The sequence below is a fragment of the Camelus dromedarius genome, chromosome 35 (genome assembly GCF_036321535.1).
Source record: "Camelus dromedarius isolate mCamDro1 chromosome 35, mCamDro1.pat, whole genome shotgun sequence".
Taxonomy (NCBI): domain Eukaryota; kingdom Metazoa; phylum Chordata; class Mammalia; order Artiodactyla; family Camelidae; genus Camelus; species Camelus dromedarius.
This window is the reverse complement of record NC_087470.1, coordinates 5161087-5188346: the sequence shown is the minus strand read 5'-3', so window position 1 is coordinate 5188346 and position 27260 is coordinate 5161087.

Below are 27260 nucleotides of genomic sequence, written 5' to 3'. Positions count from 1 at the left end.
CACCTAGCTTGTTGAGAAAACAAAGTTTCTTTTCAATTGCAAACTCCACTCCATACATATATACGGGGAGTTACTAGCTCCAACTCGGTTTTACAGTGAAAACTGCAGGAACTTCAAACCAGCACTAGGGAAAAGACTGACAAACCAGAGAAAAAGTTTCTCCTGCAACCCGTTCCCTTTGTGCTAGATGAACGAACGTCTCTCCACATGCTCAGTTCTGAGAGATAAGTGTGTGTGAAAGCCTTCCTTCACCTAGCTTGTTGGGAACACAAAGTAACTTTTCACTTGCCAACTCCACTCCATACATATATATGGAGAGGTACTAGCTCCAACACGGTTTTACAATGAAAACTGCAGGAACTTCAAACAGGCCCTAGGAAACATACTGAGAAACCAGAGAAAAAGATTCTCCGGATACACGTTCCCTTTGTGCTAGATGAACGAACGTCTCTCCACATGCTCAGTTCTGAGAGGAAAGTGTGTGTGAAAGCCTTCCTTCACCTAGCTTGTTGGGAACAAAAAGTTACTTTTCAGGTGCAAACTCCACTCCATACATATATATGGGGAGGTACAAGCCTCAACTCGGTTTTACAGTGAAAACTGCAGGAAATTCAAACCGGCACTGGGAAACAGACTGAGAAACCAGAGTAAAAGATTCTCCTGAAAACCGTTCCCTTTGTGCTAGATGAACGAAAGTCTCTCCACATGCTCAGTTCTGAGAGATAAGTGTGTGTGAAAGCCGTCCTTCTCCTAGCGTGTTGGGAACACAAAGATTCTTTTCACTTGCAAACCCCAATCCATACATATATATGGGGAGGTACTAGCTCCAACTCGGTTTTACAGTGAAAACTGCAAGAACTTCATACCGGCACTAGGAAACAGACTGAGAAAGCAGAGTAAAAGTTTCTCCTGCAACCCGTTCCCTTTGGGCTAGGTGAACGAACGTCTCTCCACATGCTCAGTTCTGAGGGATAAGTGTGTGTGAAAGCCGTACTTCAACTAGCTTGTTGGGAACACAAAGTTACTTTTCACTTGAAAACTTCACTTCATACGTATATATGGGGTGGTACAAACTCCAACTCGGTTTTACAGTGCAAACTGCAGGAACATCAAAACGGCACTAGGAAACAGACTGAGAACCCAGAGTAAAAGTTTCCCCTGCAACCCGTTCCTTTTGTGCTAGATGAACGAAAGTCTCTCCACATGCTCATTTCTGAGAGATAAGTGTGTGTGAAAGCCGTCCTTCAACTAGCTTGTTGGGAACACAAAGTTTCTTTTCACTTGCAAACTACAATTCATACATATATATGGTGAGGTACAAGTTCCAACTCGGTTTTACAGTGAAAACTGCAAGAACTTCAAACCGGCACTAGGAAACAGACTGAGAGACCAGAGTAAAAGTTTCTCCTGCAACCCGTTCTCTTTGGGCTCGATGAACGAACATCTCTCCACATGCTCAGTTCTGTGAGATATTTGTGTGTGAAAGCCGTCCTTCACCTAGTTTGTTGGGAACACAAATTTTCTTTTCACTTGCAAACTCCACTCCATACATATATATGGGGATGTACCAGCTCCAACTCGGTTTTACAGTGAAAACTGCAGGAACTTCAAACCGGCACAAAGAAACAGACTGAGAAACCAGAGTAAAAGTTTCTCCTGCAAACCGTTCCCTTTGTGCTAGAAGAATGAACGTCTCCCCACATTCTCAGTTCTGAGTGATAAGTGTGTTTGAAAGCCGTCCTTAACCTAGCTTGTTGGGAACACAAATTTCTTTTCACTTGCAAACTCCACTCCATATATATATATGGGGTAGTACTAGCTCCAACTCTTTTTTTACAATGAAAACTGCAAGAACTTCAAACCGGCACTAGGAAACAGACTGAGAAACCAGAGTAAAAATTTCTCCTGCAAACCGTTCCCTTTGTGCTAGATGAACGAACGTCTCTCCACATGCTCAGTTCTGAGAGAAAAGTGTGTGTAAAAGCAGTACTTCACCTAGCTTGTTGGGAACACTATGTATCTTTTCACTTGCAAACTCCACACCATACATATATATGGGGAGGTACTAGCTCCAACTCTGTTTTACAGTGAAAATTTCAGGAACTTCAAAACGGCACTAGGAAACAGACTGAGAAACCAGAGTAAAAGTTTCTCCTGCAACCCGTTCCCTTTGTGCTACATGAACGAACGTCTCTCCACATGCTCAGTTCTGAGAGATATGTGTGTGTGAAAGCCGTCCTTCACCTAGCTTGTTGGGAACACAAAGTTTCTTTTCATTTGCAAACTCGAATCAATACATTTATATGGGTAGGTACTAGCTCCACCTCGGTTTAACAGTGAAAACTGCAGGAAATTCAAACCGGCACTAGGAAACAGACTGAGAGACCAGAGAAAAAGTTTCTCCTGCAACCCGTTCATTTGTGCTAGATAAACGAATGTCTTTCCACATGCTCATTTCGGAGAGATAAGTGTGTGTGAAAGCCGTCCTTGAATTAGCTTGTTGGGAACACAAAGTTTCTTTTCAGTTGCAAACTCCAATCCATACATATATATGGGGAGGTACTAGCTCCAACTCGGTTTTACAGTGAAATCTGCAGGAACTTCAAATCGGCACTAGGAAAAAGACTGAGAAACCAGAGTAAAAGTTTCTCCTGCAACCATTTCCCTTTGTGCTAGATGAACGAATGTCTCTCCACATGCTCAGTTCTGAGAGATAATTGTGTGTGAAGGCCGTACTTCACCTAGCTTGTTGGGAACAGAAAGTTTCTTTTCAGTTGCAAACTCCACTCCATACATATATATGTGGAGGTACTAGCTCCAACTCGATTTTACAGTGATAACTGCAGGAAATTCATACCGGCACTAGGAAACAGACTTAGAAACCAGAGTAAAAGTTTCTCCTGCAACACGTTCCCTTTGTGCTAGATGAACGAACGTCTCTCCACATGCTCAGTTCTGAGAGATAAGTGTGTGTGAAAGCCGTCCTTCACCTAGCTTGTTGGGAACACAAAGTTATTTTCACTTGCAAACTCCACTCCATACATATATATGGGGAGGTACTAGCTCCAACTCGGTTTTACAGTGAAAACTGCAGGAACTTCAAACCGGCACTAGGAAACAGACTGAGAAACCAGAGTAAAATTTCCCCTGCAACGCGATCCCTTTGTGCTAGATGAACGAACGTCTCTCCACATGCTCAGTTCTGAGAGATAAGTCTGTGTGAAAGCCGTCCTTCACCAAGCTTGTTGGGAACACAAAGTATCTTTTAACTTGCAAACTCCACTCCATACATATATATGGGGAAGTACTAGCTCCAACTCGGTTTTACAGTGAAATCTGCAGGAACTTCAAACCGGCACTAGGAAACAGACTGAGAAACCAGAGTAAAAGTTTCTCCTGCAACCCGTTCCATTTGTGCTAGATGAACGAACGTCTCTCCACATGCTCAGTTCTGAGAGATATGTGTGTGTGTGAGCCGTCCTTCACCTAGCTTGTTGGGAACACAAAGTTTCTTTTCAGTTGCAAATTCCACTCCTTACATATATATGGGGATTTACTAGCTCCAAGTCGGTTTAACAGTGAAATCTGCAGGAACATCAAACCGGCACTAGGAAACAGACTGGGTAACCAGAGTAAAAGTTTCTCCTGCAACCCGTTCTCTTTGTGCTAGATGAACGAACGTCTCTCCACATGCTCAGATCTGAGAGAAAAGTGTGTGTAAAAGCCGTCTTTCACCTAGCCTGTTGGGATCACAAAGTTCCTTTTCAGTTGCAAACTCCACTCCATACATATATATGGGGAGGTACTAGCTCCAACTCGATTTACAGTGAAAACTGCAGGAACTTCAAACCGGCACTAGGAAACAGACTTAGATACCAGAGTAAAAATTTCTCATGCAACCCGTTCCCTTTGTGCTAGATGAACGAACGTCTCTCCACATGCTCAGTTCTGAGAGATAAGTGTGTGTGAAAGCCGCCCTTCACGTAGATTGTAGGGAACACAGAGTTTCTTTTCACTTGCAAACTCCACTCCATACATATATATGGGGAGGTACTTGCTCCAACTCGGTTTTACAGTGAAAACTGCAGGAACTTCAAACCGGCACTAGGAAACAGACTGAGAAAGCAGAGAAAAAGTTTCTCCTGCTACCCGTTCCCTTTGTGCTAGATGAACGAACGTCTATCCACATGCTCAGTTCTGAGAGATAAGTGTGTGCGAAAGCCGTCCTTCACTTAGCTTGTTGGGAACACAATGATTCTTTTCACTTGCAAACTTCACTCCATACATATATATGGGGAGGTACTAGCTCCAACTCAGTTTTACAGTGAAAACTGCAGGAACTTCAAACCGGCACTAGGAAACAGACTGAGAAACCAGAGTTAAAGTTTCTCCTGCAACCCTTTCCCTTTGTGCTATATGAACGAACGTCTCTCCACATGCTCAGTACTGAGAGATAAGTGTGTGTGAAAACCGTCCTTCAACTAGCTTGTTGGGAACACAAAGTTTCTTTTCAATTGCAAATTCCACTCCATACATATATATGGGGAGGTACTAGCTCCAACTCGGTTTTACAGTGAAAACTGCAGGAACTTCAAACCGGCACTAGGAAACAGACTGAGAAACCAGAGTAAATGTTTCTCCTGCAACCCGTTCCCTTTGTGCTCGATGAACGAACGTCTCTCCACATGCTCAGTTCTGAGGGATAAGTGTGTGTGAAAGCCGTCCTTCACCTAGCTTGTAGGGAACACAAAGTTACTTTTCACTTGAAAACTCCACTTCATACATATATATGGGGAGGTACAAACTCCAACTCGGTTTTACAGTGCAAACTGCAGGAACATCAAAACGGCACTAGGAAACAGACTGAGAATCCAGAGTAAAAGTTTCTCCTGCAACCCGTTCCTTTTGTGCTAGATGAACGAAAGCCTCTCCACATGCTCAGTTCTGAGAGATAAGTGTGTGTGAAAGCCGCCCTTCACCTAGCTTGTTGGGAACACAAAGTTTCTTTTCACTTGCAAACTCCACTCCATACATATATATGGGGAGGTACTAGCTCCAACTCGGTTTTACAGTGAAAACTGCAAGAACTTCATACCGGCACTAGGAAACAGACTGAGAAACCAGAGTAAAAGTTTCTCTTGCAACCCGTTCCCTTTGGGCTAGATGAACGAAAGTCTCTCCACATGCTCAGTTCTGAGGGATAAGTGTGTGTGAAAGCCGTACTTCACCTAGCTTGTTGGGAACACAAAGTTACTTTTCACTTGCAAACTCCACTCCATACATATATATGGGGAGGTATTAGCTCCAACTCGGTTTTACAGTGAAAACTGCAAGAACTTCATACCGGCACTAGGAAACAGACTGAGAAACCAGAGTAAAAGTTTCTCCTGTAACCCGTTCCTTTTGTGCTAGATGAACGAACGTCTCTCCACAAGCTCAGTTCTGAGAGATATGTCTGTGTGAAACCCGTCCTTCACCTAGCTTGTTGGGAACACAAAGTATCTTTTAAATTGCAAACTCCACTCCATACATATATATGGGGAAGTACTAGCTCCAACTCGGTTTTACAGTGAAATCTGCGGGAACTTCAAACCGGCAGTAGGAAACAGACTGAGAAACCAGAGTAAAAGTTTCTCCTGCAACCCGTTCCATTTGTGCTAGATGAACGAACGTCTCTCCACATGCTCAGTTCTGAGAGATAAGTGTGTGTGAAAGCCGTCCTTCACCTAGCTTGTTGGGAACACAAAGAAACTTTTCACTTGCAAACCCCAATCCATACATATATATGGGGAGGAACTAGCTCCAACTCGGTTTTACAGTGAAAAATGCAGGAACTTAAAACCGGCACTAGGAAACAGACTGAGAAACCAGAGTAAAAGTTTCCCCTGCAAACCTTTTCTTTTGTGCTAGATGAACGAACGTCTCTCCACATGCTCAGTTCTGAGAAATATGTATGTGTGAAAGCCGTCCTTCAAATAGCTTGTTGGGAACACAAAGTTTCTTTTCAATTGCAAACTCCACTCCATACATATATATCGGTAGGTACTAGCTCGAAATCGGTTTTACAGTGATAACAGCAGGAAATTCATACAGGCACTAGGAAACAGACTGAGAAACCAGAGAAAAAGTTTCTCCTGCAAACCGTTCCATTTGTGCTAGAAGAACGAACGTCTCTCCACATTCTCAGTTCTGAGTGATAAGTGTGTTTGAAAGCCGTCCTTCACCTAGCTTGTTGGGAAAACAAATTTCTTTTCACTTGCAAACTCCACTCCATACATATATATGGGGAAGTACTAGCTCCAACTCTGTTTTACAATGAAAACTGCAAGAACTTCAAACCGGCACTAGGAAACAGACTGAGAAACCAGAGTAAAAGTTTCTCCTGCAAACCGTTCCCTTTGTGCTACATGAAACAATGTCTCTCCACATGCTCAGTTCTGAGAGATATGTGTGTGTGAAAGCCGTCCTTCACCTAGCTTGTTGGGAACACAAAGTTTCTTTTCATTTGTAAACTCCAATCAATACACTTATATGGGTAGGTACTAGCTCCACCTAGGTTTAAAAGTGAAAACTGCAGGAACTTCAAACCGGCACTAGGAAACACACTGAAAAACCAGAGAAAAAGTTTCTCTTGCAACCCGTTCCCTTGGTGCTAGATGAACGAATGTCTCTCCACCTGCTCATTTCGGAGAGATGTGTGTGTGTGAAAGCCGTGCATCACTTAGATTGTTGGGAACACAAAGTTTCTTTTCAGTTGCAAACTCCACTCCATACATATATATGGGGAGGTACTAGCTCCAACTCGGTTTTACAGTGAAATCTGCAGGAACTTCAAACCGGCACTAGGAAAAAGACTGAGAAACCAGAGTAAAAGTTTCTCCTGCAACCATTTCCCTTTGTACTAGATGAACGAATGTCTCTCCACATGATCAGTTCTGAGAGATAATTGTGTGTGAAAGCCGTCCTTCACCTAGCTGTTTGGGAACACAAAGTTTCTTTTCAGTTGCAAACTCCACTCCATACATATATATGTGGAGGTACTAGATCCAACTCGGTTTTACAGTGATAACTGAAGGAAATTCAAACCGGCACTAGGAATCAGACTGAGAAACCAGAGTAAAATTTCTCCTGCAACCCGATCCCTTTGTGCTAGATGAAAGAACGTCTCTCCTCATGCTCATTTCTGAGAGATATGTCTGTGTGAAACCCGTCCTTCACCTAGCTTTTTGGGAACACAAAGTATCTTTTAATTTGCAAACTCCACTCCATACATATATATGGGGAAGTACTAGCTCCAACTCGGTTTTACAGTGAAATCTGCAGGAACTTCAAACCGGCACTAGGAAACAGACTGTGAAACCAGAGTAAAATTTCTCCTGCAACCCGATCCCTTTGTGCTAGATGAACGAAAGTCTCTCCACATGCTCAGTTCTGAGAGATAAGTGTGTGTGAAAGCCGTCCTTCACCTAGCTTGTTGGGAACACAAATTTCTTTTCAGTTGCAAATTCCACTCCTTACATATTTATGGGGATTTACTAGCTCCAAGTCGGTTTAACAGTGAAATCTGCAGGAACATCAAACCGGCACTAGGAAACAGACTGAGGATTCAGAGTAAAAGTTACTCCTGCAACCCGTTCTCTTTGTGCTAGATGAACGAACGACTCTCCACATGCTCAGATCTGAGAGAAAATTGTGTGTGAAAGCCGTCCTTCACCTAGCTTGTTGGGAACACAAAGTTCCTTTTCACTTGTAAACTCCACTCCATACATATATATGGGGAGGTACAAGCTCCAACTCGGTTTTACAGTGAAATTGCAGGAACTTGAAACCGGCACTAGGAAACAGACTGAGAAACCAGAGTAAAAATTTCTCCTGCAACCCGTTCCCTTTGTGCTAGATGAACGAACGTCCCTCCACATGCTCAGTTCTGAGAGATAAGTGTGTGTGAAAGCCGCCCTTCACGTAGATTGTTGGGAACACAAAGTTTCTTTTCACTTGCAAACTCCACTCCATACATATACATGGGGAGGTACTAGCTCCAACTCGGTTTTACAGTAAAAAATGCAGGAACTTAAAACCGGCACTAGGAAACAGACTGAGAAACCCGAGGAGAAGTTTCCCCTGCAACCCTTTTCTTTTGTGCTAGATGAACGAACGTCTCTCCACATGCTCAGTTCTGAGAAATATATATGTGTGAAAGCCGTCCTTCAAATAGCTTGTTGGGAACACAAAGTTTCTTTTCAGTTGCAAACTCCACTCCATACATATATATGGGGAGGTACTAGCTCCAACTCGGTTTTACAGTGAAATCTGCAGGAACTTCAAACCGGCACTAGGAAAAAGACTGAGAAACCAGAGTAAAAGTTTCTCCTGCAAACATTTCCCTTTGTGCTAGATGAACGAATGCCTCTCCACATGATTAGATCTGAGAGATAATTGTTTGTGAAAGCCGTCCTTCACCTAGCTTGTTGGGAACACATAGTTTCTTTGCAGTTGCAAACTCCACTCCATACATATATATGTGGAGGTACTAGCTCCAACTCGGTTTTACAGTGATAACTGAAGGAAATTCAAACCGGCACTAGGAAACAGTCTGAGAAACCAGAGTAAAAGTTTCTCCTGCAACACGTTCCCTTTGTGCTAGATGAACGAACGTCTCTCCACATGCTCAGTTCTGAGAGATAAGTGTGTTTGAAAGCCGTCCTTCACCTAGCTTGTTGGGAACAGAAAGTTTCTTTTCAGTTGCAAACTCCACTCCATACATATATATGGGGAGGTACTAGCTCCAACTCGGTTTTACAGTGAAATCTGCAGGAACTTCAAACCGGCACTAGGAAAAAGACTGAGAAACCAGAGTAAAAGTTTCTCCTGCAACCATTTCACTTTGTACTAGATGAACGAATGTCTCTCCACATGATCAGTTCTGAGAGATAATTGTGTGTGAAAGCCGTCCTTCACCTAGCTGTTTGGGAACACAAAGTTTCTTTTCAGTTGCAAACTCCACTCCATACATATATATGTGGAGGTACTAGCTCCAACTCGGTTTTACAGTGATAACTGAAGGAAATTCAAACCGGCACTAGGAAACAGTCTGAGAAACCAGAGTAAAAGTTTCTCCTGGAACACGTTCCCTTTGTGCTAGATGAACGAACGTCTCTCCACATGCTCAGTTCTGAGAGATAAGTGTGTTTGAAAGCCGCCCTTCACCTAGCTTGTTGGGAACAGAAAGTTTCTTTTCACTTGCAAACTCCATTCCATACATATATATGGGGTGGTACTAGCTCCAACTCGGTTTTACAGTGAAAACTGCAGGAACTTCAAACCGGCACTAGGAAACAGACTGAGAAACCAGAGTAAAATTTCTCCTGCAACCCGATCCCTTTGTGCTAGATGAACGAACGTCTCTCCTCATGCTCATTTCTGAGAGATATGTCTGTGTGAAACCCGTCCTTCACCTAGCTTGTTGGGAACACAAAGTATCTTTTAATTTGCAAACTCCACTCCATACATATATATGGGGAAGTACTAGCTCCAACTCTGTTTTACAATGAAAACTGCAAGAACTTCAAACCGGCACTAGGAAACAGACTGAGAAACCAGAGTAAAAGTTTCTCCTGCAAACCGTTCCCTTTGTGCTACATGAAACAACGTCTCTCCACATGCTCAGTTCTGAGAGATATGTGTGTGTGAAAGCCGTCCTTCACCTAGCTTGTTGGGAACACAAAGTTTCTTTTCATTTGTAAACTCCAATCAATACACTTATATGGGTAGGTACTAGCTCCACCTAGGTTTAAAAGTGAAAACTGCAGGAACTTCAAACCGGCACTAGGAAACAGACTGAAAAACCAGAGAAAAAGTTTCTCTTGCAACCCGTTCCCTTGGTGCTAGATGAACGAATGTCTCTCCACCTGCTCATTTCGGAGAGATGTGTGTGTGTGAAAGCCGTGCATCACTTAGCTTGTTGGGAACACAAAGTTTCTTTTCAGTTGCAAACACCACTCCATACATATACATGGGGAGGTACTAGCTCCAACTCGGTTTTACAGTAAAAAATGCAGGAACTTAAAACCGGCACTAGGAAACACACTGAGAAACCAGAGGAGAAGTTTCCCCTGCAACCCTTTTCTTTTGTGCTAGATGAACGAACGTCTCTCCACATGCTCAGTTCTGAGAAATATATATGTGTGAAAGCCGTCCTTCAAATAGCTTGTTGGGAACACAAAGTTTCTTTTCAGTTGCAAACTCCACTCCATACATATATATGGGGAGGTACTAGCTCCAACTCGGTTTTACAGTGAAATCTGCAGGAACTTCAAACCGGCACTAGGAAAAAGACTGAGAAACCAGAGTAAAAGTTTCTCCTGCAAACATTTCCCTTTGTGCTAGATGAACGAATGCCTCTCCACATGATTAGATCTGAGAGATAATTGTTTGTGAAAGCCGTCCTTCACCTAGCTTGTTGGGAACACAAAGTTTCTTTGCAGTTGCAAACTCCACTCCATACATATATATGTGGAGGTACTAGCTCCAACTCGGTTTTACAGTGATAACTGAAGGAAATTCAAACCGGCACTAGGAAACAGTCTGAGAAACCAGAGTAAAAGTTTCTCCTGCAAAACGTTCCCTTTGTGCTAGATGAACGAACGTCTCTCCACATGCACAGTTCTGAGAGATAAGTGTGTTTGAAAGCCGTCCTTCACCTAGCTTGTTGGGAACAGAAAGTTTCTTTTCACTTGCAAACTCCACTCCATACATATATATGGGGTGGTACTAGCTCCAACTCGGTTTTACAGTGAAAACTGCAGGAACTTCAAACCGGCACTAGGAAACAGACTGAGAAAAGAGAGTAAAATTTCTCCTGCAACCCGATCCCTTTGTGCTAGATGAACGAACGTCTCTCCACATGCTCATTTCTGAGAGATATGTCTGTGTGAAACCCGTCCTTCACCTAGCTTTTTGGGAACACAAATTTCTTTTCAGTTGCAAATTCCACTCCGTACATATTTATGGGGATTTACTAGCTCCAAGTCGGTTTAACAGTGAAATCTGCAGGAACATCAAACCGGCACTAGGAAACAGACTGAGGAACCAGAGTAAAAGTTTCTCCTGCAAGCCGTTCTCTTTGTGCTAGATGAACGAACGTCTCTCCACATGCTCAGATCTGAGAGAAAATTGTGTGTGAAAGCCGTCCTTCACCTAGCTTGTTGGGAACACAAAGTTTCTTTTCAATTGCAAACTCCACTCCATACATATATATGGGGAGGTACTAGCTCCAACTCGGTTTTACAGTGAAAACTGCAGGAACTTCAAACCGGTACTAGGAAACAGACTGAGAAACCAGAGTAAAAGTTTCTCCTGCAACCCGTTCCCTTTGTGCTAGATGAACGAACGTCTCTATACATCCTCATTTCTGAGAGATAAGTGTGTGTGAAAGCCGTCCTTCACCTATCTTGTTGGGGAAACAAAGTATCTTTTCACTTGCAAACTCCACTCCATACATATATATGGGGAGGTACTTGCTCCAACTCGGTTTTACAGTGAAAACTGCAGGAACTTCAAACCGGCACTAGGAAACAGACTGAGAAACCAGTGTAAAAGTTTCTCCTGCAACCCGTTCCCTTTGGGCTAGATGAACGAACGTCTCTCCACATGCTCAGTTCTGAGAGATATGTGTGTGTGAAAGCAGTACTTCACCTATCTTGTTGGGAACACAAAGTAACTTTTCACTTGCAAACCCCAATCCATACATATATATGGGAACGAACTAGCTCCAACTCGGTTTTACAGTAAAAAATGCAGGAACTTAAAACCGGCACTAGGAAACAGACTGAGAAACCAGAGGAGAAGTTTCCCCTGCAACCCTTTTCTTTTGTGCTAGATGAACGAACGTCTCTCCACATGCTCAGTTGTGAGAAATATGTATGTGTGAAAGCCGTCCTTCAAATAGCTTGTTGGGAACACAAAGTTTCTTTTCAATTGCAAACTCCACTCCATACATATATATGGGTAGGTACTAGCTCCAAATCGGTTTTACAGTGAAAATTTCAGGAACTTCAAACCGGAACTAGGAAACAGACTGAGAAACCAGAGTAAAAGTTTCTCCTGCAACCCGTTCCCTTTGTGCTACATGAAAGAACGTCTCTCCACATGCTCAGTTCTGAGAGATATGTGTGTGTCAAAGCCGTCCTTCACCTAGCTTGCTGGGAACACAAAGTTTCTTTTCATTTGCAATCTCCAATCAATACATTTATATGGGTAGGTACTAGCTCCACCTCGGTTTAAAAGTGAAAACTGCAGGAACTTCAAACCGGCACTAGGAAACAGACTGAGAGACCAGAGAAAAAGTTTCTCCTGCAACAAGTTCCCTTTGGGCTAGATGAACGAACGTCTCTCCACCTGCTCATTTCGGAGAGATAAGTGTGTGTGAATGCCGTGCTTCACTTAGCTTGTTGGGAACACAAACTTTCTTTTCAGTTGCAAACTCCACTCCATACATATATATGGGGAGGTACTAGCTCCAACTCGGTTTTACAGAGAAATCTGCAGGAACTTCAAACCGGCACTAGGAAAAAGACTGAGAAACCAGAGTAAAAGTTTCTCCTGCAACCAATTCCCTTTGTGCTAGATGAACGAATGCCTCTCCACATGATTAGATCTGAGAGATAATTGTTTGTGAAAGCCGTCCTTCACCTAGCTTGTTGGGAACACAAAGTTTCTTTGCAGTTGCAAACTCCACTCCATACATATATATGTGGAGGTACTAGCTCCAACTCGGTTTTACAGTGATAACTAAAGGAAATTCAAACCGGCACTAGGAAACAGAATGAGAAACCAGAGTAATAGTTTCTCCTGCAACACATTCCCTTTGTGCTAGATGAACGAACGTCTCTCCACATGATCAGTTCTGAGAGATACGTGTGTTTGAAAGCCGTCCTTCACCTAGCTTGTTGGGAACACAAAGTTTCTTTTCAATTGCAAACTCCACTCCATACATATATATGGGGAGGTACTAGCTCCAACTCGGTTTTACAGTGAAAACTGCAGGAACTTCAAACCGGCACTAGGAAACAGACTGAGAAACCAGAGTAAAATTTTTCCTGCAACCCGATCCCTTTGTGCTAGATGAACGAACGTCTCTCCACATGCTCAGTTCTGAGAGATAAGTCTGTGTGAAACCCGTTCTTCACCTAGCTTGTTGGGAACACCAAGTATCTTTTAAATTGCAAACTCCACTCCATACATATATATGGGTAAGTACTAGCTCCAGCTCGGTTTTACAGTGAAATCTGCACGAACTTCAAACCGGCACAAGGAATCAGACTGAGAAACCAGAGAAAAAGTTTCTCCTGCAACCCGTTCCATTTGTGCTACATGAACGAACGTCTCTCCACATGCTCAGTTCTGAGAGATAATTGTGTGTGAAAGCCGACCTTCACCTAGCTTGTTGGGAACACAAATTTCTTTTCAGTTGCAAATTCCACTCCTTACATATATATGGGTATTTACTAGCTCCAAGTCGGTTTAACAGTGAAATCTGCAGGAACATCAAACCGGCACTAGGAAACAGACTGAGGAACCAGAGTAAAAGTTTCTCCTGCAACCCGTTCTCTTTGTGCTAGATGAACGAACGTCTCTCCACATGCTCAGATCTGAGAGAAAATTGTGTATGAAAGCCGTCCTTCACCTAGCTTGTTGGGAACACAAAGTTCCTTTTCACTTGCAAACTCCACTCCATATATATATATGGGGAGGTACTAGCTCCACCTCGGTTTTACAGTGAAAACTGCAGGAACTTCAAACCGGCACTAGGAAACAGACTGAGAAACCAGAGTAAAAATTTCTCCTGCAACCCGTTCCCTTTGTGCTAGATGAACGAACGTCTCTCCACATGCTCAGTTCTGAGAGATAAGTGTGTGTGAAAGCCGCCGTTCACGTAGATTGTTGGGAAAACATAGTTTCTTTTCACTTGCAAACTCCACTCCATACGTATACATGGGGAGGTACTTGCTCCAACTCGGTTTTACAGTGAAAACTGCAGGAACTTCAAACCGGTACTAGGAAACAGACTGAGAAACCAGAGTAAAAGTTTCCCCTGCAACCCTTTTCATTTTTGCTAGATGAACGAACGTCTCTCCACATGCTCAGTTCTGAGAAATATGTATGTGTGAAAGCCGTCCTTCAAATAGCTTGTTGGGAACACAAAGTTTCTTTTCAATTACAAACTCCACTCCATACATATATATGGGTAGGTACTAGCTCCAAATCGGTTTTACAGTGAAAACAGCAGGAACTTCAGACAGGCACTATTAAACAGACTGAGGAACCAGAGTAAAAATTTCTCCTGCAACCCGTTCCCTTTGTGCTAGATGAACGAAAGTCTCTCCACATGCTCAGTTCTGAGAGATAAGTGTGTGTGAAAGCCGTCCTTCACCTAGCTTGTTGGGAACACAAAGTTTCTTTTCCCTTGCAAACTTCAATCAATACATTTATATGGGTAGGTACTAGCTCCACCTCGGTTTAACAGTGAAAACTGCATTAAATTCAAACCGGCACTAGGAAACAGACTGAGAGACCAGAGAAAAAGTTTTTCCTGCAACGCGTTCCCTTTGTGCTATATGAATGTATGTCTCTCCACATGCTCATTTCGGAGAGATAAGTGTGTGTGAAAGCCGTGCTTCACCTAGCTTCTTGGGAACACACAGTATCTTTTCAGTTGCAAACTCCACTCCATCCATATATATGGGGAAGTACTAGCTCCAACTCTGTTTTACAATGAAAACTGCAAGAACTTCAAAACGGCACTAGGAAACAGACTGAGAAACCAGAGTAAAAGTTTCTCTTGCTACCCGTTCCCTTTGTGCTAGATGAACGAACGTGTCCCCACATGCTCAGTTCTGAGAGATAAGTGTGTGTGAAAGCCGTCCTTCATTTAGCTTGTTGGGAACACAAAGTTTCTTTTCACTTGCAAATTTCACTCCATACATATATATGGGGAGGTACCAGCTCCAACTCGGTTTTACAGTGAAAACTGCAGGAACTTCAAACCGGCACTAGGAAACATACTGAGAAAGAAGAGAAAAAGTTTCTCCTGCAACCTGTTCCCTTTGTGCTAGATGAACGAACGTCTCTCCACATGCTCATTTCTGAGAGATAAGTGTGTGTGAAAGCCGTACTTCACCTAGCTTGTTGGGAACACAAAGTTTCTTTACACTTGCAAACTCCAATCCATACATTTATATGGGTAGGTACTAGCTCCACCTCGGTTTAACAGTGAAAACTGCAGGAACTTCAAACCGGCACTAGGAAACAGAATGAGAAACCAGAGAAAATGTTTCCCCTGCAACCCGTTCCCTTTGTGCTAGATGAACGAATGTCTCTCCACATGCTCATTTCTGAGAGATAATTGTGTGTGAAAGCCGTCCTTCACCTAGCTTGTTGGGAACACAAAGTTTATTTTCAGTTGCAAACTCCACTAAATACATATATATGGGGGGGTACTAGCTCCAACTCGGTTTTACAGTGAAAACTGCAGGAACTTCAAACCGGCACTAGGAAACAGACTGAGAAACCAGAGTAAAAGTTTCTCCTGCAACCCTTTCCATTTGTGCTAGATGAACGAAAGTCTCTCCACATGCTCAGTCCTGAGAGATAATTGTGTGTGAAAGCCGTCCTTCACATAGCTTGTTGGGAACACAAAGTTTCTTTTCAGTTGCAAACTCCACTCCATACTTATATATGTGGAGGTACTAGCTCCTACTCGGTTTACAGTGAAAACTGCAGGAACTTCATACCGGCACTAGGAAACAGACGGAGAACCCAGAGTAAAAGTTTCGCCTGCAACCCGTTTCCTTTGTGCTACATGAATGAAAGTCTCTCCACATGCTCAGTTCTGAGAGATAAGTGTGTGTGAAAGCCGTCCTTCACCTAGCTTGTTGGGAACATAAAGTTTCTTTACACTTGCAAACTCCAATCCATACATTTATATGGGTAGGTTCTAACTCAACCTCGGTTTAACAGTGAAAACTGCAGGAACTTCAAACCGGCACTAGGAAACAGACTTAGAAACCAGAGTAAATGTTTTTCCTGCAACCCTTTCCCTTTGTGCTAGATGAACGAAAGTCTCTCCACATGCTCAGTTCTGAGAGATAATTGTGTGTAAATGCCGTCCTTCACCTAGCTTGTTGGGAACACAAAGTTTCTTTTCAATTGCAAACTCCACTCCTTACATTTGTATGGGGAAGTACAAGTTCCAACTCGGTTTTACAGTGAAAACTGCAGGAACTTCAAACCGGCACTAGGAAACAGACTTAGAAACCAGAGTAAATGTTTCTTCTGCAACCCTTTCCCTTTGTGCTAGATGAACGAAAGTCTCTCCACATGCTCAGTTCTGAAAGATAATTGTGTGTAAAAGCCGTCCTTCACCTAGCTTGTTGGGAACATAAAGTTTCATTTCAGTTGCAAACACCACTCCATACATAAATATGTGGAGGTACTAGCTCCAACTCGGTTTACAGTGAAAACTGCAGGAACTTCAAAACGGCACTAGGAAACAGACTGATAAACCAGAGTAAAAGTTTCTCCTGCAACCCGTTCCCTGTGTGCTACATGAACGGACATCTCTCCACATGCTCAGTTCTGAGAGAAATGTGTGTGTGAAAGCCGTCCTTCACCTAGCTTGTTGGGAACACAAAGTTTCTTTTCATTTGTAAACTCCACTCCATATATATATATGGGGAGGTACTAGCTCCACCTCGGTTTTACAGTGAAAACTGCAGGAACTTCAAACCGGCACTAGGAAACAGACTGAGAAACCAGAGTAAAAATTTCTCCTGCAACCCGTTCCCTTTGTGCTAGATGAACGAACGTCTCTCCACATGCTCAGTTCTGAGAGATAAGTGTGTGTGAAAGCCGCCGTTCACGTAGATTGTTGGGAAAACATAGTTTCTTTTCACTTGCAAACTCCACTCCATACGTATACATGGGGAGGTACTTGCTCCAACTCGGTTTTACAGTGAAAACTGCAGGAACTTCAAACCGGTACTAGGAAACAGACTGAGAAACCAGAGTAAAAGTTTCCCCTGCAACCCTTTTCATTTTTGCTAGATGAACGAACGTCTCTCCACATGCTCAGTTCTGAGAAATATGTATGTGTGAAAGCCGTCCTTCAAATAGCTTGTTGGGAACACAAAGTTTCTTTTCAATTACAAACTCCACTCCATACATATATATGGGTAGGTACTAGCTCCAAATCAGTTTTACAGTGAAAACAGCAGGAACTTCAGACAGGCACTATTAAACAGACTGAGGAACCAGAGTAAAAATTTCTCCTGCAACCCGTTCCCTTTGTGCTAGATGAACGAAAGTCTCTCCACATGCTCAGTTCTGAGAGATAAGTGTGTGTGAAAGCCGTCCTTCACCTAGCTTGTTGGGAACACAAAGTTTCTTTTCCCTTGCAAACTTCAATCAATACATTTATATGGGTAGGTACTAGCTCCACCTCGATTTAACAGTGAAAACTGCATTAAATTCAAACCGGCACTAGGAAACAGACTGAGAGACCAGAGAAAAAGTTTTTCCTGCAACGCGTTCCCTTTGTGCTATATGAATGTATGTCTCTCCACATGCTCATTTCGGAGAGATAAGTGTGTGTGAAAGCCGTGCTTCACCTAGCTTCTTGGGAACACACAGTATCTTTTCAGTTGCAAACTCCACTCCATCCATATATATGGGGAAGTACTAGCTCCAACTCTGTTTTACAATGAAAACTGCAAGAACTTCAAAACGGCACTAGGAAACAGACTGAGAAACCAGAGTAAAAGTTTCTCTTGCTACCCGTTCCCTTTGTGCTAGATGAACGAACGTGTCCCCACATGCTCAGTTCTGAGAGATAAGTGTGTGTGAAAGCCGTCCTTCATTTAGCTTGTTGGGAACACAAAGTTTCTTTTCACTTGCAAATTTCACTCCATACATATATATGGGGAGGTACCAGCTCCAACTCGGTTTTACAGTGAAAACTGCAGGAACTTCAAACCGGCACTAGGAAACATACTGAGAAAGAAGAGAAAAAGTTTCTCCTGCAACCTGTTCCCTTTGTGCTAGATGAACGAACGTCTCTCCACATGCTCATTTCTGAGAGATAAGTGTGTGTGAAAGCCGTACTTCACCTAGCTTGTTGGGAACACAAAGTTTCTTTACACTTGCAAACTCCAATCCATACATTTATATGGGTAGGTACTAGCTCCACCTCGGTTTAACAGTGAAAACTGCAGGAACTTCAAACCGGCACTAGGAAACAGAATGAGAAACCAGAGAAAATGTTTCCCCTGCAACCCGTTCCCTTTGTGCTAGATGAACGAATGTCTCTCCACATGCTCATTTCTGAGAGATAATTGTGTGTGAAAGCCGTCCTTCACCTAGCTTGTTGGGAACACAAAGTTTATTTTCAGTTGCAAACTCCACTAAATACATATATATGGGGGGGTACTAGCTCCAACTCGGTTTTACAGTGAAAACTGCAGGAACTTCAAACCGGCACTAGGAAACAGACTGAGAAACCAGAGTAAAAGTTTCTCCTGCAACCCTTTCCATTTGTGCTAGATGAACGAAAGTCTCTCCACATGCTCAGTCCTGAGAGATAATTGTGTGTGAAAGCCGTCCTTCACATAGCTTGTTGGGAACACAAAGTTTCTTTTCAGTTGCAAACTCCACTCCATACTTATATATGTGGAGGTACTAGCTCCTACTCGGTTTACAGTGAAAACTGCAGGAACTTCATACCGGCACTAGGAAACAGACGGAGAACCCAGAGTAAAAGTTTCGCCTGCAACCCGTTTCCTTTGTGCTACATGAATGAAAGTCTCTCCACATGCTCAGTTCTGAGAGATAAGTGTGTGTGAAAGCCGTCCTTCACCTAGCTTGTTGGGAACATAAAGTTTCTTTACACTTGCAAACTCCAATCCATACATTTATATGGGTAGGTTCTAACTCAACCTCGGTTTAACAGTGAAAACTGCAGGAACTTCAAACCGGCACTAGGAAACAGACTTAGAAACCAGAGTAAATGTTTTTCCTGCAACCCTTTCCCTTTGTGCTAGATGAACGAAAGTCTCTCCACATGCTCAGTTCTGAGAGATAATTGTGTGTAAATGCCGTCCTTCACCTAGCTTGTTGGGAACACAAAGTTTCTTTTCAATTGCAAACTCCACTCCTTACATTTGTATGGGGAAGTACAAGTTCCAACTCGGTTTTACAGTGAAAACTGCAGGAACTTCAAACCGGCACTAGGAAACAGACTTAGAAACCAGAGTAAATGTTTCTTCTGCAACCCTTTCCCTTTGTGCTAGATGAACGAAAGTCTCTCCACATGCTCAGTTCTGAAAGATAATTGTGTGTAAAAGCCGTCCTTCACCTAGCTTGTTGGGAACATAAAGTTTCATTTCAGTTGCAAACACCACTCCATACATAAATATGTGGAGGTACTAGCTCCAACTCGGTTTACAGTGAAAACTGCAGGAACTTCAAAACGGCACTAGGAAACAGACTGATAAACCAGAGTAAAAGTTTCTCCTGCAACCCGTTCCCTGTGTGCTACATGAACGGACATCTCTCCACATGCTCAGTTCTGAGAGAAATGTGTGTGTGAAAGCCGTCCTTCACCTAGCTTGTTGGGAACACAAAGTTTCTTTACACTTGCAAATTCCAATCCATACATTTATATGGGTAGGTTCTAGCTCCACCTAGGTTTAACAGTGAAAACTGCAGGAAATTCAAACCGGCACTAGGAAACAGACTGAGAGACCAGAGAAAAAGTTTCTCCTGCAACGCGTTCCCTTTGTGCTATATGAATGTATGTCTCTCCACATGCTCATTTCGGAGAGATAAGTGTGTGTGAAAGCCGTGCTTCACCTAGCTTGTTGGGAACACAAAGTTTCTTTTCAGTTGCAAACTCCACTCCATCCATATATATGGGGAGGTACAAGCTCCAACTCGGTTTTACAGTGAAAACTGCAGGAACTTCAAACCGGCACTAGGAAACAGACTGAGAAACCAGAGTAAAAGTTTCTTCTGCAACCCGTTCCCTTTGTGCTAGCTGAACGAACGTCTCTCCACATGCTCAGTCAGAGAGATATGTGTGTGTGAAAGCCGTCCTTCACCTAGCTTGTTGGGAACACAATGTTTCTTTTCAGTTGCAAATTCCACTCCATACATATATATGGGGATTTAGTAGCTCCAAGTCGTTTTAACAGTGAAAACTGCAGGAACATCAAACCGGCACTAGGAAACAGACTGAGAAACCAGAGTAAAAGTATCCCTGCATCCCGTTCTCTTTGTGCTAGATGAACGGACGTCTTTCCACATGCTCAGATCTGAGAGATAAGTGTGTGTGAAAGCCGTACTTCACCTAGCTTGTTGGGAACACAAAGTTTCTTTTCAGTTGCAAACTCCACTCCATACATATATATGTGGAGGTACTAACTCCTACTCGGTTTACAGTGAAAAATGCAGGAACTTCATCCCGGCACTAGGAAACAGACTGAGAACCCAGAGTAAAAGTTTCCCCTGCAACCCGTTCCTTTTGTGCTACGTGAACGAACTTCTCTCCACATGTTCAGTTCTGAGAGAAATGTGTGTGTGAAAGCCGTCCTTCACCTAGCTTGTTGGGAACACAAAGTTTCTTTACACTTGTAAACTCCAATCCATACATTTATATGGGTAGGTACAAGCTCCACCTCGTTTTAACAGTGAAAACTGCAGGAACTTCAAACCGGCACTAGGAAACAGAATGAGATACCAGAGAAAATGTTTCCCCTGCAACCCGTTCCCTTTGGGCTAGATGAACGAATGTCTCTCCACATGCTCATTTCTGAGAGATAAGTGTGTGTGAAAGCCATCCTTCACCTAGCTTGTTGGGAACACAAAGTTTATTTTCAGTTGCAAACTCCACTAAATACATATATATGGGGGGGTACAAGCTCCAACTCGGGTTTACAGTGAAAACTGCAGGAACTTCAAACCGGCACTAGGAAACAGACTGAGAAACCAGAGTAAAAGTTTCTCCTGCAATCCTTTCCATTTGTGCTAGATGAACGAAAGTCTCTCCACATGCTCAGTTCTGAGAGATAATTGTGTGTGAAAGCCTTCCTTCACATATCTTGTTGGGAACACAAAGTTTCTTTCAGTTGCAAACTCCACTCCATACTTATATATGTGGAGGTACTAGCTCCTACTCCGTTTACAGTGAAAACTGCAGGAACTTCATACCGGCACTAGGAAACAGACGGAGAACCCAGAGTAAAAGTTTCGCCTGCAACCCGTTTCCTTTGTGCTACATGAATGAAAGTCTCTCCACATGCTCAGTTCTGAGAGATAAGTGTGTGTGAAAGCCGTCCTTCACCTAGCTTGTTGGGAACACAAAGTTTCTTTACACTTGCAAACTCCAATCCATACATTTATATGGGTAGGTTCTAACTCCACCTCGGTTTAACAGTGAAAACTGCAGGAACTTCAAACCGGCACTAGGAAACAGACTTCGAAACCAGAGTAAATGTTTTTCCTGCAACCCTTTCCCTTTGTGCTAAATGAACGAAAGTCTCTCCACATGCTCAGTACTGAGAGATAATTGTGTGTAAATGCCGTCCTTCACCTAGCTTGTTGGGAACACAAAGTTTCATTTCAGTTGCAAACTCCACTCCATACATAAATTTGTGGAGGTAAAAGCTCCAACTCGGTTTACAGTGAAAACTGCAGGAACTTCAAACCGGCACTAGGAAACAGACTGAGAACCCAGAGTAAAAGTTTCTCCTGCAACCCATTCCCTGTGTGCTACATGAACGGACGTCTCTCCACATGCTCAGTTCTGAGAGAAATGTGTGTGTGAAAGCCGTCCTTCACCTAGCTTGTTGGGAACACAAAGTTTATTTTAACTTGCAAACTCCGCTCCATACATATATATGGGGAGGTACTAGCTCCACCTCGGTTTTACAGTGAAAACTGCAGGAACATCAAACCGGCAATAGGAAAAAGCCTGAGAAACAACATTAAAAGTTTCTCCTGCAACCCGTTCACTTTGTGCTAGATGAACGAACGTCTCTCCACATGCTCATGTCTGAGAGATAATTATGTGTGAAAGCCGTCCTTCACTTAGCTTGTTGGGAATAAAAAGTTTCTTTTTAGTTGCAAACTCCACTCCAAACATATATATGGGAAGGTACTAGCTCCAACACGTTTTTACAGTGAAAACTGCAGGAACTTCAAATAGGCACTAGGAAACAGATTGAGAAACCAGAGAAAAGTTTCTCCTGCAACCCGTTCCCTTTGTGCTAGATGAACGAATGTCTCTCCACATGCTCATTTCTGAGAGATAAGTGTGTTTGAAAGCAGTCCTTCAACTAGCTTGTTGGGAACACAAAGTTTCTTTTCAATTGCAAACTCCACTCCGTACATTTGTATGGGGAGGTACAAGTTCCAACTCGGTTTTACAGTGAAAACTGCAGGAACTTCAAACCGGCACTAGGAAACAGACTTAGAAGCCAGAGTAAATGTTTCTTCTGCAACCCTTTCCCTTTGTGCTAGATGAACGAAAGTCTCTCCACATGCTCAGTTCTGAAAGATAATTGTGTGTAAAAGCCGTCCTTCACCTAGCTTGTTGGGAACACAGTTTCATTTCAGTTGCAAACACCACTCCATACATAAATATGTGGAGGTACTAGCTCCAACTCGGTTTACAGTGAAAACTGCAGGAACTTCAAACCGGCACTAGGAAACAGACTGAGAACCTAGAGTAAAAGTTTCTCCTGCAACCCGTTCCCTGTGTGCTACATGAACGGACGTCTCTCCACATGCTCAGTTCTGAGAGAAATGTGTGTGTGAAAGCCGTCCTTCACCTAGCTTGTTGGGAACACAAAGTTTCTTTACACTTGCAAACTCCAATCCATACATTTATATGGGTAGGTTCTAGCTCCACCTCGGTTTAACAGTGAAAACTGCAGGAACTTCAAACCGGCACTAGGAAACAGACTGAGAAACCAGAGAAATCGTTTCTCCTGCAACCCGTTCCCTTTGTGCTAGATGAACGAATGTCTCTCCACATGCTCATTTCTGAGAGATAAGTGTGTGTGAAAGCCGTCCTTCACCTAGCTTGTTGGGAACACAAAGTTTCTTTTCAGTTGCAAACTCCTATCCATACATATATATGGGGAGGTACTAGATCCAACTCGGTTTTACAGTGAAAACTGCAGGAACTTCAAACCGGCACTAGGAAACAGACTGAGAAACCAGAGTAAAAGTTTCTCCTGCAACCCTTTCCCTTTGTGTTAGATGAACGAAAGTCTCTCCAAATGCTCAGTTCTAAGAGATAATTGTGTGTGAAAGCCGTCCTTCACCTAGCTTGTTGGGAACACAAAGTTTCTTTTCAGTTGCAAACTCCACTCCATACATATATATGTGGAGGTACTAGCTCCAACTCGGTTTAAAGTGAAAAATGCAGGAACATCAAACCGGCACTAGGAAACAGACTGATAAACCAGAGTAAAAATTTCTCCTGCAACCCGTTACCTTTGTGCTAGATGAACGAACGTCTCTCCACATGCTCAGTTCTGAGAGATAAGTGTGTGTGAAAGCCGTCCTTCACCTAGCTTGTTGGGAACACAAAGTTCCTTTTCACTTGCAAATTCCACTCCATACATATATATGGGGAGGTACTAGCTCCAACTCGGGTTTACAGTGAAAACTGCAGGAACTTCAAACCGGCACTAGTAAACAGACTGAGAAACCAGTGTAAAAGTTTCTCCTGCAACCCGTTCCCGTTGTGCTAGATGAACGAACGTCTCTCCACATGCTCAGTTCTGAGAGATAAGTGTGTGTGAAGCCGTCCTTCAACTAGCTTGTTGGGAACACAAAGTTTCTTTTCACTTGCAAACTCCACTCCATACATATATATGGGGAGGTATTAGCTCCGAATCGGTTTTACAGTGAAAACTGCAGTAACTTCAAACAGGCACTAGGAAACAGACTGAGAAACCAGAGTAAAAGTTTCTCCTGCAACCCGTTCCCTTTGTGCTAGATGAACGAACGTCTGTAGACATGCTCAGTTCTGAGAGATAAGTGTGTGTGAAAGCCGTCCTTCACCTAGCTTGTTGGGAACACAAAGTTTCTTTTCACTTGAAAACTCCACTCCATACATATATATGGGGAGGTACTAGCTCCAACACGGTTTTGCAGTGAAAACTGCAGTAACTTCAAAGAGGAATTTGGAAACAGACTGAGAATCCAGAGTAAAAATTTCTCCTGCAACCCGTTTCCTTTGTGCTAGATGAACGAACGTCTCTAGACATGCTCATTTCTGAGAGGTAAGTGTGTGTGAAAGCCGTCCTTCACCTAGCTTGTTGGGAACACAAAATTTCTTTTCACTTGCAAACTCCACTCCATACATATATATGGGGAGGTACTAGCTCCAACTCGGTTTTACAGTGAAAACTGCAGTAACTTCAAACAGGCACTAGGAAACAGACTGATAAACCAGAGTAAAAGTTTCTCCTGCAACCCGTTCCCTTTGTGCTAGATGAACGAACGTCTCTCCACATGCTCAGTTCTGAGAGAAATGTGTGTGTGAAAGCCGTCCTTCACCTAACTTGTTGGGAACACAAAGTTTCTTTACACTTGCAAACTCCAATCCATACATTTATATGGGTAGGTACTATCTCCACCTCGGTTTATCAGTGAAAACTGCAGGAAATTCAAACCGGCACTATGAATCAGATTGAGAGTCCAGAGGAAAAGTTTCTCCTGTATCCCGTTCCCTTTGTGCTAGATGAACGAATGTCTCTCCACATGCTCATTTCTGAGAGATAAGTGTGTTTGAAAGCCGTTCTTCACCTAGCTTGTTGGGAACACAAAGTTTCTTTTCAGTAGCAAACTCCACTCCATACATATATATGGGGAGGTACTAGCTCCAAATCGATTTTACATCGAAAACTGCAGGAACTTCAAACAGGCACAAGGAAAAATCCGAGAAACCAGAGTAAAAGTTTCTCCTGCAACCAGTTCCCTTTGTGCTAGATGAACGAAAGTCTCTCAACATGCTCATTTCTGAGAGATAATTGTGTGTGAAAGCCGTCCTTCACCTAGCTTGTTGGGAACACAAAGTTTCTTTTCAGTTGCAAACTCCTCTCCATACATATATATGTGGAGGTACTAGCTCCAACTCGGTTTACAGTGAAAAATGCAGGAACTTCAAACCGGCACTAGGAAACAGACTGATAAACCAGAGTAAAAGTTTCTCCAGGAACACGTTCTTTTTGTGCTAAATGAACAAACGTCTCTCCTCATGCTCAGTTCTGAGAGATAATTGTGTGTGAAAGCCGTACTTAACCTAGCTTGTTGGGAACACAAAGTTTCTTTTCCCTTGCAAACTCCACTCCATACATATATATGGGGAGGTACAAGCTCCAACTCGGTTTTGCAGTGAAAACTGCAGTAACTTCAAACAGGCACTAGGAAACAGACTGAGAATCCAGAGTAAAAGTTTCTCCTGCAACCCGTTCCCTTTTTGCTAGATGAACGAACGACTCTAGACATGCTCAGTTCTGAGAGATAAGTGTGTGTGAATGCCGTCCTTCACCTATCTTGTTGGGAACACAAAGTTTCTTTTCACTTGCAAACTCCACTCCATACATATATATGGGGAGGTACTAGCTCCAACTCGGTTTTACAGTGAAAACTGCAGTAACTTCAAACAGGCACTAGGAAACAGACTGATAAACCAGAGTAAAATTTTCTCCTGCAACCCGTTCCCTTTGTGCTAGATGAACAAGCGTCTCTCCACATGCTCAATTCTGAGAGAAATGTGTGTGTGAAAGCCGTCCTTCACCTAGCTTGTTGGGAACACAAAGTTTCTTTACACTTGCAAACTCCAATCCATACATATATATGGGGAGGTACTAGCTCCAACTCGGTTTTACAGTGAAAACTGCAGTAACTTCAAACAGGCACTAGGAAACAGACTGAGAAACCAGAGTAAAAGTTTCTCCTGCAACCCGTTCCCTTTGTGCTAGATGAACGAACGTCTCTCCACATGCTCAGTTCTGAGAGATAAGTGTGTGTTAAAGCCGTCCTTCACCTAGCTTGTTGGGAACACAAAGTTTCTTTTCACTTGCAAACTCCACTCCATACATATATATGGGGAGGTACTAGATCCAACTCTGTTTTACAGTGAAAACTGCAGTAAATTCAAACAGGCACTAGGAAACAGACTGAGACAACTGTGTAAAAGTTTCTCCTGCAACCCGTTCCCTTTGTGCTAGATGAACGAACGTCTCTCCACATGCTCAGTTCTGAGAGATAAGTGTGTGTGAAAGCCGTCCTTCACCTAGCTTGTTGGGAATACAAAGTTTCTTTTAACTTGCAAACTCCACTCCATACATATAAATGGGGAGGTACTAGCTCCAACTCGATTTTACAGTGCAAAATGCAGGAACTTCAAACCGGCACTAGGAAACAGTCAGAGAAATGAGAGTAAAAGTTTCTCCTGTATCCCGTTCCCTTTGTGCTAAATGAACGAACGTCTCTCCACATACTCAGTTCTGAGAGAAAAGTGTGTGTGAAAGCCGTGCTTTACCTAGCTTGTTGGGAACACAAAGTTTCTTTTCAGTTGCAAACTCCACTCCATAAATATATATGGGGAGGTACAAGGTCAAAATCGATTTTACAGTTAAACTGCAGGAACTTCTAACAGGCACTAGGAAACAGTCTGAGAAACCAGAGTAAAAGTTACTCCTGCAACCCGTTCACTTTGTACTAGATGAAAGAAAGTCTCTCCACATGCTCAGTTCTGAGAGATAATTGTGTGTGAAAGCCGTCCTTCACCTAGCTTCTTGGGAACACAAAGTTCCTTTTCACTTGCAAATTCCACTCCATACATATATATGGGGAGGTACTAGCTCCAACTCGGTTTTACAGTGAAAACTGCAGGAACTTCAAACCGGCACTAGGAAACAGACTGAGAAACCAGAGAAAACGTTTCTCCTGCAACCCGTTCCCATTGTGCTAGATGAACGAACGTCTCTCCACATGCTCAGTTCTGAGAGATAAGTGTGTGTGAAAGCCGTACTTCACCTATCTTGTTGGGAACACAAAGTTTCTTTTCACTTGCCAACTCCACTCCATACATATATATGGGGAAGTACTAACTCCAACTCGGTTTTACAGTGAAAACTGCAGGAACTTCAAACCGGCACTAGGAAACAGACTGAAAAACGAGAGTA